The sequence below is a fragment of the Tupaia chinensis genome, unplaced genomic scaffold (assembly GCF_000334495.1).
Source record: "Tupaia chinensis unplaced genomic scaffold, TupChi_1.0 Scaffold000044_1, whole genome shotgun sequence".
NCBI classification, from domain to species: Eukaryota; Metazoa; Chordata; class Mammalia; order Scandentia; family Tupaiidae; genus Tupaia; species Tupaia belangeri.
The window spans coordinates 367,822-383,881 of NW_006159500.1; the positions used below are offsets into that span (position 1 = coordinate 367,822).

At 38.6% G+C, this 16,060-nt stretch overlaps 1 pseudogene; it reads right to left on the reverse strand.

Annotated features, from left to right (window-relative positions):
- Positions 1-212: 212 nt before the first annotated feature.
- LOC102489401 (60S ribosomal protein L31 pseudogene) overlaps positions 213-16,060 on the reverse strand; it is a 39,891-nt pseudogene continuing 24,043 nt past the window's right edge.

Sequence of the window (16,060 nt, forward strand, 5' to 3'; positions counted from 1 at the left end):
TTTACTGGAGGGCATGTGTGGTCACTGGAGAGAGAAAGGAAGAAGGAGAAAGCATCCCACAATGGGGCATGGTCTTACCACAATCTTTCTCTTCTATGTCTCTACCCTGTTGGAATTTTGTACACAGACACACAGACACACACCACACACAGCCAGCATGTTTTTTTTTTTTTTTAAGAATCAATTAATTTATCTTTTTTTTTTTTGTTTTATAACTTTATTTGAAAATCATCAGTTAGTTAGTTTTCATCCATATTGACTGTAGATTTTTGAAAGTGGTAACAGGTACATAGGTCACCAGAGTGTAGAGCTTGTTGGGTGAACCTTCATCCTCATTTCGTTTCCTGGACAACTGCACACAGATTCAGTATGGGACATTCCTTATTCCTTTGGCCCAGACAGCTTTGTTGAGCCTGGTATCAATGTGTACATCTGGAGTCCCCATCTCTTTCATGGCAAATTTCTGGATTTCTTTGAGTGCCCGAGGGGCACGTTTCTTGAAGCCCACGCCATGGATGCGCTTGTGAATGTTGATGGTGTATTCCTGGGTCACCACCTCGTTGATGGCAGAACGGCCCTTCTTCTTCTCGCCACCCTTCTTTGAGGGAGCCATTCTGCGGGGTCTAAGCTGGAAAGAAAGAACGCAAAGGATTTTCTCATTCACTTATTTTAACTTGACTAGAGAGAGATACAGAGACAGAGAAAGTGAGAAAGCAAGTCACCAGGTCTGGAACTCGAACTGTGGTTGGCCTTGTGGGGATGTCTAGCACCTTAACCACCACACCACCTGCTGGTCCCAATCCAGCATGTTTTTCAAGCTTCTGGGACTAGAATTGAAGCCAGGTGGTTTACCATGTGAGACCTGGCTGTCCTAACCACAAGGGAATGGGACCAGCTCAATTTTTAGCTTTTTTTTCAATATACATATTAACCATTTTTATGTCTTCCATGGGAAAATGTCTATTCAGGTCCTTTGCTCATCCATAAAATTGTGTTGTTTTTCTTTCTTTTTCTTTTTTTTTTCTTTTTTTTTTTTTGCAGTTTAATTGTATGAGTTTCTTAAATATTTTAAGTATTATCCATTTATCAGATAAATGGTTTGCAAATGGCAAAATGGTTACATTGCTAGACTCCTACATAGTCAACTGTGATTCAAGTCCTGGACCCAGTGGCTTAAAACTCATGCCAGGTATGTGTGCATACGTGCCCAAGATCCCAAGAGGAGAATGGTGAGGTAGGGAGTGCAGCATGCATGGCCATCCCCCCTGGGGGCTGAGTTCTTGTTTTCTGTCTCTCTGTCTCTCTCTGTCTCTCTGGTGAACCCAAGCACCCTATAGCAACAATCTCCCCTCCCCCTAAAAAAACACAACATTTTTCTCTCCAAGTTTTATAAGTTATCTTTTTATTTTGTGAGTTGTTTTCTTTGTTGCATAGAAACGTTTTAGTGTGATGTAGTTTCATCTGTGGTTTTGGTGGCCTGTGCTTTAGGTGTCATATCCAAAAAACCCATTGCTGAGAAGAAGTTCATTAAGTTTTCCCTTAGATTTTCTTCCAGGAGTTTTCTGGCCTCAGGAATTATATTTAAATCTTTAATCCATTTTGAGTTGATTTTTTGTGTTTGGTATAAGATAAGATTCCAATTTCCTTTTATAAAATTTATTTTTGCAAAATAATGTGCTATCAGTTGATGCAGAAAAAGTACTAGACAAATGCAACACTCATTGAGTGGTATATAAAAACTCTTAAAAACATATAGAGGAAACCTTTCTTAACTTGATAAAACGTGTCTCCAAAATCTTATGGCTAGCATTATACTTAGTGGTTCTAAAAAGGCCTAATCATGTGACACAGACAGTAGGGCCCTAGAGCCACATCAGAGTCTTGAAGTTGGATCTTGAGTCAATTTAAACACCAGGCCTGCCTGCATAGGACTGTGATCCTGGCTGGTTGGGAGACTGAAGGGAGGATCACAGCATGGCACAGTGAGACCATGTCAAGGGTAACTCTCTCTTTCTCAAAAGAAATAAAATACACTTCTAAAGCAAACAAAAAAAGCTCAGTACTTTTCTCCAAAGATCAAGAATAAAGCAAAAAAATCATACTTTTTGCCATTTTTTTTTTCAACATAGCCCTGAAAGTGCTAGCTAGTGTAATAGGCAAGAAAGGAAATGAAAGGCAAAGTCATGATGTGTTTTTCTATGCAAAAATGCATCATCACTTGCCCAACGATCCAATATATCAGAAAAATATAAAACTGCCCATATTTCAAATGGGTTATACACACACACACAACACACACACACACACACACACACACACACACACACACATATATATATAAATACTAGGAATCTTATGAAAACATCTTGTAGAACTAACACATCAATTCAACAAGGATATAAGATAATCCTATAGGGTCAATTATATTTATATTAGCAACACATGAAAACCAAAAATATCATTACAGTTTTAATAAAAATAGATATTTAGGTATAAATACAATAAAACATGTCCAGAACTTGTATTCTGGAGACTACAATTCTGGAGACTACAAGATGCTGATGAAGTAAGTCAAATATCTGAGTAAACAGACATACTCTATCCATGGGTTGAAGGACTCACCAGAGAAGGGATATCAATTTTCCCCAAATTGTTATACAAATTTAATACAATTCTACAAAATTATATCACAGTAGCATTTGTTATGGATATAAATAAAATTTTTAAAGTTTCTGGAATGCCAACACAGAATAGTTTAAATCATTTTGAAAAAAAAAAAAAAGAAAATGGAGAAAATGAATCTGCCTACCATTAAGACTTTTCATATGGAAAAAAATCATCATAATACGTTACATAATTGGGATTCCAGCACTACCATCTACATAATATCTCACTCTGGCTCTCTGTTTGCTTCCTTCATTTTTGCTGTAAATCTGTTCCTGTCAAGCATTTTGAACCTCTGACCACCTATATGAAGAAAAAATACATATTTTCCTTAACACTCCTGTCATTAACAGTACACTAACTTCATCCTTTGTGTTATACCATGTTTCTCTAGAGTTGCCAAGTAAAATACAGTATTTCCAGTTAAGCTTGAATTTAAGGCGGACATGGAATAATCTTTAACCTAAGTGTGTCTCAAATATTGCATAGTACATACACTAAAAAAAAGAATTCATGTTTATCTGAAATTCCAATTTATCTGGATATATCTTCGTATGCTAAATCTGCCAACTCTACATCTTTAGGCCAAATAGAATTTTTTAAACCATTAATTTTATTTATTTATTTATTATTTTCAGTTTTCTATAAGGCATGTGAGCTTACCAAGAGAAACAGAGAAAGAGAGAGAGAGAAAGTGAGAAAACAAGCCACCAGGTTCAGAATTTGAACCATGGTTGGCCATGTAGAAATCCTGTTCCTTAACTACCATGCTACCTGCTGGCCCCACAAAAGTAGAATTTATCTTCTTACTTTGTGTCAGGGAATCAATCCAGGATCTGTCAGGTACAAAAAGTCCTTGTTTTTGACCATGTCCATAGTAAATTGACAGCCTCTTGTGCTCTTTTATAATTGTTCTGATGTAGAAGTTTTTCTGTTTTTGTTTTTGTTTTTTTGTTTGTTTGTTTGTTTTTGTTTTTGTTTTTGTTTTTTGAAGAGTTTTTTGTTTTTTGGTTTTTTTTTTTTTTTTTTTTTTGCTATAGGGCACGTGTGCCAGACAGAGAGACAGAGACAGAAAGTGATAAATCACCCCCCAGGGGGGATGGCCATGCCGCAATCCCTTCTCCTCCATCCTCCTCTCAGGATCTTAGGCACGCACGCACATGCGCCCGGCGTGAGTTTTAAGCCACCGGGTCTGGGACGCGAACCACAGTCGACTACATGGGAGTCCAGCGACATAGGCATTACGCTAACTGCTGATCCCTGTTTTGTTGTTTTTAAATCTTTCATAATTTTCTCACTGTGAGTACCTGATGTAGAGTTTTTAAATGGGGATCCCCACTTTTATTTTTTCCCTCCCAGGTGACTTATCTGTTTTATTAACCCTGTTTCCTTTTGAAATTCTGATCTCCTCCTTTGGTTTGTGATTAAATTTTGATAAAGCCCTAGCCATGGTGGTGCAGATAACCCCATACTGATCTACAGTGCTAAAAGCCACAAGGCCCACGTCATGGATTCTGATCCTGATTCTACCTGAAACACATCCACACAGGCACAGCCCACAGGCCAGCTGACTACTCATTGCCATATGGGTAATGCTACCCTGAAGAATGAAAGACGTTTTCTGCTATTTAAGAAGTATTTATTCATACTCAAAGTGCAAGCTGGGTTTTTTGTTTTGTTTTGTTTTTTGTTTGTTTGTTTTTCTGGAAACCAGTGTACTGACTGAGCTATAGGAAGGACAATAGGGAAACATGAAGCTTCTCCCCATGCCCCTTGTGACATGGGTTTTTGCTCCACACTGTGTAAATCCTGGTGAACATCACCAACTCACCTTCATGACCTTCGTATTTCAGGAGTCACCTTCCAGACGTTGGCAGTAGGTTTTCTGTCTGTCTTGGGTTGGGGTAATACTATGATTACCATCCCCCACCCCTCCCCAGTCTTTTCTACTTGAAAAGGCATGTTTATGGGCGTGGCTAGAGGCTTTGTTTGAAGCTGTTAAAACAGACCACTTTCAAAGCACAAATCCTTAATTTATTATTTTAAATTACATTCAAATCAGTACATTGGCATTCATGTGGAACATTATATAGCAGTTGTACCAAAACAGAGAGAGAGAGCAATAGAAGAATAAATACAAATGATATTAAAGCCAAAATTCATACCCCGATTCTGGCTGCAACTTGAAATGTATACATGTAAAATTTTTATTTTTTTGGAGAGGTTTTTTGCTATAGAGTGTGTGCACTCACCAGAAAGAGACAGAGACGGAGACAGAGAGACAGAAAGCGAGAAATCACCCCCCGGGAGGATGGACATGCTGCAATCCCTTCTCCTCCATTCTCCTCTCGGGATCTTGGGCACACAGGCACACAAGCCTAGCATGAGTTTGAGCCACGGGGTCCAGGACTCAAACTGGGGTTGACTACATGGGAGTCCAGCGACATAGCCATTATGCCAACTGCTGGTCCCTTGTAAAATTATATACAAATAATTACAAAGCAGAACAGCAGCAGGTATGCAATTAGACTTTCCTGAAATGTGTTAACTAGAATCAGTGTGATGGGTAGTAACATCTGCTATGTAGGAGAAAAGCAGTTCTGTGCTAAAGAAGACTTGGGAAATATTGGTGTAAATACATTTAAACAAGAATTTTGACTATAAAACTTTGTAAAGCTCTGAATTTAAAAATTTGTATTGTACTCTCCAGAAAAAGCAACATTCCCCAAACCTATTCAAAATGTAATCACATAAAGTGTCTTGAGAGACTAGCTTTATTAATGATTCAGATTGGAAGGTGCAGATATTATATATTTACTTAATATTTATAGAGTGTTTAAAATGTACCAGGTAGCAGTTTAGGCAATTTATAAATATTATCCTGTTTAATCCTTATAATGCTATGAGGAAGGCAGCATGTAGTTATCCCAGCTTTAGAGATGAGATATCTGAAGCACATTAAGATTAAGTAACTTCTTTGAGGTCACCCAGCTAGTAAGTGACAGAGCCAGGGTTTGTACTGAGGCAGCTGGTTCAAGTATACTTGCTCTTCACCTCCATGTTGGAATGCAAACTAACTTCTATTAACTCTAATCCTAGGGATTTAGGGTAATTTCGAATAATTACATAGTCTGGTTATGACCAGTGTTGCTAAAATACCATTAGTTTACCTTCTCTGCTGAACAGTTTCATTTAATTTTCAAATGTGTAAGGAGCAATATGCATTTAAGTACTTTCCCATTTTTTAACTGACTGTTGCCCATGCCATGTTAGATGTGGATGTGTGTGTGTGTATGTGTATGTGTGTGTTTTGGAGGGAGGGGGTGTAAGGGGGGGTGTATATAAATAAAAAGAAATTTTTTACCTCAAAGGACTAAAAGTCTACTGAGATTGAACAGGAGGTGTGGGAAGATTTGGAAACTACTGAGCTGGATTAAAGATTCTGTATCTTTGAGAATACTCTTTTCTTCTTTTTTTTTTTTTTTTTGAGAGGTTTTCGTTATAGGGCACATGCACTCACCAGACAGACAGAGAGAGACATAGAGACAGAAAGCGAGAAATCACCCCCCGAGGGGGATGGTCATGCTGCAATCCCTTCTCCTCCATTCTCCTCTCTGGATCTAGGGCACGCACGCACACGCGCCCAGCATGAGTTTTAAGCCACCAGGTCCAGGACGCAAACTGTGGTCGACTACGTGGGATTCCAGCGACATAGCCATTATGCTAACTGCTGATTCCCTGGATTAAAGATTCTGTATCTTTGAGAATACTTCATTGAATAGATTTTGCCGCATAGACACCAAAGACTATATAAGCAAAAATCTGTTCATTTATATATTAGTAGGTCAGTACAATAAATCCAAGATATGAAATTAGTTGAGATTAGAAATCTATAAGGGAAATTCAAATATGGAGGGTCTTGAATTCTAACCCGGAGAGTCCATTTGTTTCCCACTTTCTTCTACCTTTTGAGGATAGGATCCTTCCCATTGACTGAAACAATGCTGGCTCATAAGACCGACTGATAATTTTTTGTTAAAATAGAGAAATTCCTTGGGCAGCAGGTGGCATGTTTGTTAGGGTTCTGGATCCCACAGGTCCAACTCTGCAATTCAAGTCCCAGACCTAGCAGCCTGAAAATCATACGAGGTGCATGTGTATGTATGACTTAAATCCTGAGAGGAGAATAGAGGACAAGGGATTGTGGTATGGCCATCCCCTTTGAGAGTTATTTCTCCCTTTCTCTCTGTGTGTACTTCTCTCTAGCAAGCGCACACACCCTTTGTTTAATAAATAAATACATACATACTACAATAAATAATTTCATAAAAACAACTCAAACTTTGAATTAATACCTGGAGCCATTATGAAATAAGATAAAACTAAACATTCAATATTTAAAAATTGTATATACATAAAGCAGTATGCAGAGCACACAGTGCTAGAGTTTCAGATGGCTCCTACATGGAAAACAGTAGTTAGTGTCTGGTCTAGTCAGTGATAGGTCTTCTCTCTCACGCTCACTCTTTCTTTTTCTCTTTCTCTTTCTTTTTCTTTTTCCTTTATACCTTAAGTTTTCTGTTGCGTTCTCCTTGACATTTGCATTTCAGATTTTACTCAGTGGTTACCAGAAAGTTGAGATATGTTCTATATAATACTATTTTTTTAGGTTTTTGTGTTTTGTTTTTTGGTGTTTGTTTGTGTTTATTTATTTATTGCTATAAGATACCTGTGTTCACTGGAGACACAGAGAGAGACAGTAAGAGGGAAAGTGGGAAATCACCCCACCCCACCCCCAGAAGAATAGCCATGCTGAATCCCTTTCCTCCACTCTCCTCCTGGGCTTTTGTACATGTACATATGCTGGCACAAGTTTCAAGCCATGAGATCAGGGACTCGAACCATGATTGGCCATGTGGGAGTCCAGTCTTAACCACCATGGTACCTTTTGGTCCCTATACTACTTTTTTTCTTTTCTTTCTTTCTTTTTTTTTTTTTTTTAAGGTTTTTGCCAGAGGGCATGCACAATGCAAAAAGACAGAGACAGTGAGAGGAAAACTGAGAAACTACCCCTACCTCCACCCCACCCTCCCAATGGGGATGGCCACACTACAATCCCCTCTCTTCCATTTTCCTTCTGGAATTTTGGGCATGCATACATATGCACCTGGTGTGATTTTCAGGCCACCAGGTCTAGGACTCAAACTGTTGTTGACCATGTAGGAATTCAGTGCCTTAACCACTATGCCACCTGCTGGCACCCCAACAGTACTTTTAATAGGATCCTCTTACTCAAAATATATTTGACCTTGAAAGTACAGGAAACATTTGCCTTGAATTAGGGTTATTTCAGGATCTCTCAGTGCCACAGGTCACCATTTTATCTTAATTAAATCCAATACATGTATATGTAGACTAAATGTAATCCTATTTTTAGGAGAGAATCCCAACTCTTAGATATCTGTAATGACTGAAAAAAATGTATATTAATGAGAGTTACTTTTTTTTGGCTTCCAGATAACATATTTGTGAGTTCTTGATGTCACAAAATTAAACTGTAAAAACAACCTATAAGCCCAAACTGCATTTTAATGAAAATAGTGCTTAAAAAGAAAGCATACAGTGAGCAAGCTGATTGATAAATATCCAATAAATTAGGACTCTGCAGGCACTGAAGGAATTCATTGAGCAGGGAAACAAAAAGTCTCCTTTTGGTTCTTTTGTTGTATGTGTTGTCGCATGAGTTATCTGAAAGCAACTTAAAGTGCTCAAGAATCTGGAAGGTCTACATTATCAGTCTCTGTAACAGTAGAAATACTATAGGATCAAAACTCCTTCAAAGTCTCATGGAGGAGTTGTTTCCAAGACATGTAATGATTGATTTGAAATAACATGATGTGAGAGATACTACTAAGACTCTTAATGGATGACAAAGTGTTTTTCAAGCTTCATGAAATATGATGAAGTTACCCTGTCAGGGATTGCTAAAAGCCTACTCCCAAGAACTCCCTAAATCACTGCTGAGAATGCATCTGTTTCTTGATTGTCTTTGAGTAGCGGCTTGGCAGTGTGAGGTGACACTATCTATTTGGAGACAAAGAAACAAAGTGACTATTGTGTGTATACAGTGCGTTAGCCAGGCATCATCATGTCACCTCAAACAGAACACTCTTCAGAGCTGAATAGGATTTAATTTTATTTCAACACACTTAGATTGGTTATATCTCTTCATTGAGTTTAAAATGATTAATAGCCAGCAGCAGTGCTTAGTGAAGAGAGGACAAAGACAATGCTGAATATCATTATTGACTTGGAATGGTAAAGATATATTTTCATTATTACTGCTCATAAAATAAATTTCCTAACAAAGACAACTTCCTCTCTAAGCACTCCCCTGTAACTACTTCATTAAAGGCGCTCTCCTTTTACTATTGATTGACTTAAGAGATATTTCCGAGTTAAACTTCCTGGCTCTGAAAACCTATTTTGGCTGGTGTCAGTTCTTTTGATTCCAGCTCCTTGTCTTTGCCAACCTCCATAGGAATGACCCCTGAGACCGTTTGGTTTGGAAGATCACTCCCACATGAGACTGGTTCCCACTTGCCCACCCAGTGCAGTTCATTGCCCTGGCTGCTTATCTGTCCCTCTCCTAGAATGGAAGTTCATACAATAGGAACTTAGGAGAATTTTATTATTAAGTAAAGATATTAACTCTATAAACATAAAGTTTCATCTTACTGCTAGTGCATGCAACTCTCCTTGTGATAATACCCAGAATCTCTCATGTAGTAGTATTGGTGGTTGCCGTTACTGACCAAATTCCAAATTCTTCAATCTACAAAGATAGAGATGATGGTCTATAGGAAAGAAAGGAAGCCTAAGCCTTTTTGAGTTTCTGAATTACCTATGACAGGCCAGGCTAACCCCTCATTATCAAAGTGTGACCCATAGAACATTGACATCATGTTAGAGCTTGTTAAAAATGCATAATCTCAGGACCAGCAAATGGCATAATGGTTAGTCACTGGACTCTCACATAGTCAGCTGTGGTTGCTTAAAACTCACTCTGGATGTGCATGCATGCCTGGTGCCCCAAATCCCAAGAAGAGAATGGTGGAGAAAAAACTGCAGTGTGGCCATCCCCCCTGGGAGGTGATTTCTTACTTTTTGTCTCCCTGTCTCTGTCTCTCCAGCAAGTGCACATGCCCTATAACAAAAATCTCTCTTAAAAATAGAAAAAAAAAAAAAGCACAATATCATGCCACCTCTCAGCCAGCTTACAAAACCATCATCTTAATGAGATTCTTAGGAGATTTTTAGGCATGTGAGAAGCATTGGAGTAAAACGTTTTTTTCAAATATTTCTCATTCAGTCCTCACAGCACTTTCATGCCATTGGCAATTTTATTCCCATTTTAGAAATAAGGACTGCTAGACGAGCGAAGTTAAATACCCTTCGCCAACCCAGAGACTGCACACTAGCTTCCTGTATGCCATCGTCTCCATCTGTATGACTTTATTCCTATAACAGCAGTGATGGCTAAGCCAAAGCACAAGGTTTTATTAACCTAGGGATAATTTAACAGCTACCAACTGCTCTGAAAAAGAAGAGAGTTTTTGTCAATTACTCTCATATCCAGGTGTAGTCACAAAAAAAATAGTTTCACCATTTTTACTCACACCTCTATTTTGAATCAAATAGTATTTTCTTTAATTTGCAATCCCAAATATTCATGAAATTTGGATCTGAGCAACTTCTGGCTGCTATCTCCGTAAGCCAAACTCAGCCTCAGATGTTGAACTTTTGCCAGGATAGTAGCTGTTTCAATAAGGTGCCACTGAATCTAAAAGCAATTCCAAAAGTGGAATTGTTTTAAAAAAATTAACATCAGTAGCATGTTGAAATTAGTGTATAGTCTCCTACTATATAAATACGCATTTTCATATTCAGGTTTTGACAATTTTGTTAAAAGAATCTTATAAAAATAGGGGGCTGCTAAGTGGCATGGTGGTTTAGGGTGCTGGACTCCCCACATGGCCGACCGTGGTGTGTGTCCTGGACCTGGCAGCTTGCCTTCTCACTTTCCCTCCCTCTCTCTCCCCCTCACTCTGTCCCTCTCTGGTTAAATTTAAATGGATGGATTGATGGAGGGATAGATGGATAGATAGATAAATAAATATTTTTAAAAGAATCATGAAAATATAATTTTAAAATATTGCTTGAGGGCAATTTGCCTGAGAGAAGCAGAGAGAAAAAGGTAGAATGTGAGACAGCACCTCCCATGGGGCATGGTCACACCATAGTCCCTTCTTCTCCATCTCTCTTCTTTCTGGGATTTGGAGCATATGCACACACATGCCTGGCTTGTTTCTCAAGCCACTTGATCTGAGACTCAAAGTGTATATTCTGCAATGTGGGATCCAGTCACCTTAACCATATACCTCCACTGGTCCTAAAAATACAGATTGGTAAAATGCGTCTTATTACTTTTTGATCCCAAGTACATAATCTCTCAAAAAAGAACCAGCCATGAAGCAGTGGAGATTTATGTTTCTTTCAAGAAGTCATTGTGAGAATAAGACAAGTACCATTATCCAATAGACAAGTTTAACAAGGCACTCAAATCAACAAATGGCAACCAGTCAGAATGTTTCAGCTGAAGGAAATTAATCATCACATTGGTGCTGATCTGACAGCATAGTATGTAGAATGTCAAAATGACCACGAGTATGAGGTTGCAGAAGTCTTAAAGCCATGAGACGACACCCAGGGCAAAAATTGTTGTAGGCCTGTAATACATCAGATTGCTGTAGTGAAATCTTAGATTGACATCAACAGACTTAAAACTATATAATGGATCAGAAGAGGCAACCGGTAGGTCTCTTGGAACTAAAATAAACTTCACTGTCTTCCTAAATTTTTATAATAGATAGGGATTAATTGGAAGTAAATTAAAGGGTTTATCCTTCTAATGATAAACAAAATATGCTGATTATATTCCAAAATTAGTGGTCTTCCACCTTAGAGGCATTAAAATCACCCAGAAAGTGAAAATGTTTTTTGTCCCACCTGCAGTAGCATAGAAGTGGGATGCTGCTATATGATACTGGAGCCTCAAAGGAGGCCTAGGATCAGACACAGGTCAACTTCACTGTACTAGGTGTGCCCATGTACCTGTGATCCTGGCTGCTAGGATGCTGGGAGTGAGGATTACGGTGCAGTGAGACCTTGGCAAGGATACCTGTCCCTCTCTCTCTCTCTTTCATGAGACGGCTGGTAGGTAACGATGTTCAGGTCTTGCATTTACTGATTTCTTTTCTTTCTTTTTTTGTATTTTAGAGAGAGATTTTTGCTATAGGGCATGTAAACTTGCTGGAGACAGAGAGACAGAAAGTGAGAAATCACCTCCAAGGAGGGATGGCAACACAATCCCTTTTCTTCCATTCTCCTTTCATTATTTTGGACTCACATGTTCCTCTCAGGATTTTAGACTCACTTTTTTTTTTTTTTTGAGAGGTTTTGTGCTATAGGGTGTGCACGCCAGACAGACAGACAGAGACAGAGAGACAGAAAGCGAGAAATCACCCCCTAGGGGGGATGGCCACGCTGCAATCCCTTCTCCTCCATTCTCCTCTCGGGATCTTGGGCACTCATGCACATGCGGCTGGTGTGAGTTTAAACCACTGGTTCTGGAACTCGAACCGCAGTCGACTACGTGGGAGTCCAGCGACATAGCCACCCACATGATTTTTAAGCCACCCAGCCCAGGACTCGAATCGTAGTCAACTACATGGAAATTCAACAACATAATCGTTATGTCATCTACTGGTCTCCTGTTTACTGATTTTCTATCTACTTATTCTGTCCATTTTTGAAAGGGGCTATTAAAATCTCTAAATTGTGGAATAGTCTATTTCTCTTTGTAGTTCTGTTTTTACTTCATGTATTTTGAATCTCTGTTATTAGGTACATAAACATGTAAGATTTTTATGAATTTTATTAAGGAGTTCTTTAAATCAGTTGTCCCCTTTATTATTTTGAAATGACCCTTTTTATCTCTGTTAAATTTCTTTGCTCTAAAAATCTGTTTTCTCGGGAGCCTGCAGTTAGCATAATGGCTATGTCGCTGGACTCCCACGTAGTCGACCACGGTTCATGTCCTAGACTCGGTGGCTTAGAACTCACACCGGGCGCGTGTGCGTGCGTGCAAATAAATAAAATAAAATGTGTTTCTATTAGGCAGCATATAATTGCATCTTTTTAATTTTATAATATTTCAAATTTATTTTTTACATTTCATCACTGTAAATCACTGCAGCTCATAAAATGAATTTTCCCAGCATGAATACATTGCACTCCAGTCTAGTTTAAAGATATTATCATACACATTATCATCAGTAGACAATCCTTATTTCTGTGTCTCTTAAATGCCTTGCTTTCTATTTTTCTCCTAGATTCCCTTTCACCCACCATCCCCCCATTACCCTCCTCCCATACTGTTTCCAGTATCTACAACCATTCTACATGCTTCTATATCCTCCAATCTTTCCATTTCTCCCATAGAGTGCAGACATTCAGTATATATTAAGCGGAGACATATAATGTCTCTCTTTCATGGTTTACTTGCTTCACTCAACAGTAAATCTTCTATATTCATCTATTTTCTCTTTTTTTTGGAGAGATTTTTGCTATAGGGCATGTGTGCTCGCCAGAAAGACAGAGAGACAGAAAGTGAGAAATCACCCCCCAGGAGGGATGGACACACTACAGTCCCTTCTCCTTCATTCTCCTCTCAGGATCTTGGCCACACATGCACACACACCCGGCATGAGTTTAAACCACGGGGTCCGGGACTTGAATCACAATCGCAATCGACTATGTGGGAGTCCAGCGACCTAGACATTGCACCAACTGGTGGTCCCCTGTATTCATCTCCTTTCTATCAAATACCAGGGTCCTGCTGTTTTTTATGTCTAAGTACTATTCCATAGGGTATATGTGCCACACTTTTCAATCCAGTCAACTGTTTGTGACATTTGGGTTAGTTCTATGTCTTAGCAATTGCGAATAATGGTGTGATAAACACAAATGTGGAAGCACTTTAGTAACTGAATGAACTATTCTTTGGGTAGATACCCAGGAGTGAATTGCTGGATCAGATGGTAGTTTTATTTGTAGGTCTTTGAGGAATCTCCATATTGTTCTCTACAGAGGCTGTACTAATTTACATTCCTACCAGTGATGTAAGAGAGTTTCCTTTTCACCACAGCCTCTCCAGCATAAATCATTTTTTTAGTTTTTTAATCTTAGTCATTATGACTAGGTTTAGATGGTATCTCATTGTGGTTTTGATTTGCATCTCTCTTATGATAAGGGGTGTTGAGCATTTTTTTCACATGCATTTTAGCTGTTCATATGTCTTCCTTAGAGAATTATCTGTTCAGCTTATTTATTCATTTTTTAATTGGGTTGATCTGAAGCAGGCATGACTCCATCTTGGAGGACCTCCTTCACATGAAGTGGGGAATGACTCAGGAAGACTCCATCTTGGAGAAGCACCTTCATTATGAACTTTTAAATTCCTATGACTGGAAACCTCCCCCTCTCCCCTTTTGTTTAAGAGTATATAGAGTGATGAACATTCCTATTATCCTTAAAACCCCACTTCTCCTATCACCTTAAGGACCATTAATGTGATTACCTGCTTTTTCTTGCTTTCATAAAAGCCTTCCCCCCTACCATTTCAAGCCCACCAGTCTTTGTCATTGTAAATCATCAAGTCATCCCAGACATGATTGTGCATTTTTAGCCTATATAAGCTCCTTTCTCCTTTCACTTGGGGCTGCAGGGTTTTGAGAGATATGAGCCCCCCACCTCCATGCCCCCCCCCATGCCTCTGGCTTAATCAATAAACTCCAATAAATTTGGCTGTGTCTGGATGTCCTCTTATTTCTCACTGAGTAAACTATAACAGATCTCCCCACCCCACACACACCAGGTAAGATACTTGTGTTCTCTGTAAATTCTGGTTATCAGTTCCTTTTCTGAGGCATAATTTGCAAATATATTCTCCCATTCCAAAGGTTGCTAGTTCTCTTTATTGTTTCTTTGGCTGAGCAGGAGATTTTTAACCTGTTGTAATCCCATCTGTCTATTTTGGGCATTATTTCCTGTGCTTTAGGGGTCTTATTTAAGAAGTCTTTGCCTGCTTTGATGTCTCCAAGAGTTTCCCCTGCATTATCCACCAGTAGTTTTATAGTTTGAAGTGTTAGGTTTAGATCTTTGATCTACTTTGAGTTGATTTTTGTTAATGTGAGAGATAAGGGTCCAGTTGTACCTTTCTGCAAGTGGATACCCACTTTTTCCAGCACCATTTGCTAAAGAGATTTTCTTTTCACCATAGGATTGACTGGTGCCCTTTGTCAAAAGTCAGTTGGTTAGGACCAGCAGTTAGCGTAATGGCTATGTTGCTGGACTCCCATGTAGTCGACCGCGATTCGCGTCCTGGACCTGGTGGCTTAAAACTCATGCCAGGCGCATGTGCATGCGTGCCCAAGATCCTGAGAGGAGAATGGAGAAGGGACTGCGGCGTGGCCATTCCCTCTGGGGGATGATTTCTTGCTTTCTATCTCTCTTTCTGGCGAGCACACACGCCCTACAGCAAAAACCTCTTCAAAAAAAAAAATCAGTTGGTTATATGTTTTGATGTTTATTTCTGAGTTCTTTATTCTGTAACATTGGTTCACATGTCTGTTTTTGTGCTACTACCATGCTGTTTTGATTACCATAGCTTTGTAAAGTATTTTGGGGTCAAGGAGTAAGATGACTCCTACTTTGCTCTTCTTGCTTAGTATTGCTTTGTCAATATAGGGTCTTTCCAATTCTGGACAAATTCTGTGATTTTTTTTTCTAAATCTAGGAAGACTATATCTGGTAATTTGATTGGAATTTCATTAAATTTATATATTAATTTGGTTAGAATTGACATTTTGATTATATTAATCCTTCTAATCCAGGAACATGGAATGTCATTCCACTTATTGTATCATTTTCTATTTCTTTTTAAAATTTGTTTATAGTTTTCCTTTTAGAGGGCTTTGACTTCTCCTGTTAGGTTTATTTCTATATATTTTATTCTTTTGTGGCTTTGTAAAAGAGATTGCTTTCTTCAGTTTTCCCTCATTCTATTTAATGTTGGTGTATAGAAATACTATAGATTTTTATATATTGATTTTTGTATCCTGTCACTTTATTGTACTCATTTATGACTCCTAGGAGTCTTTTTTTGTGTGTATTCTTTTGGGTTTTTCTATGTATGTAATCATGTCATATGCAAACAGATAATTTCACTTCTTTCCTTTGTTCTTTTAACCTAAATGATCTCTGGTAATAGCAT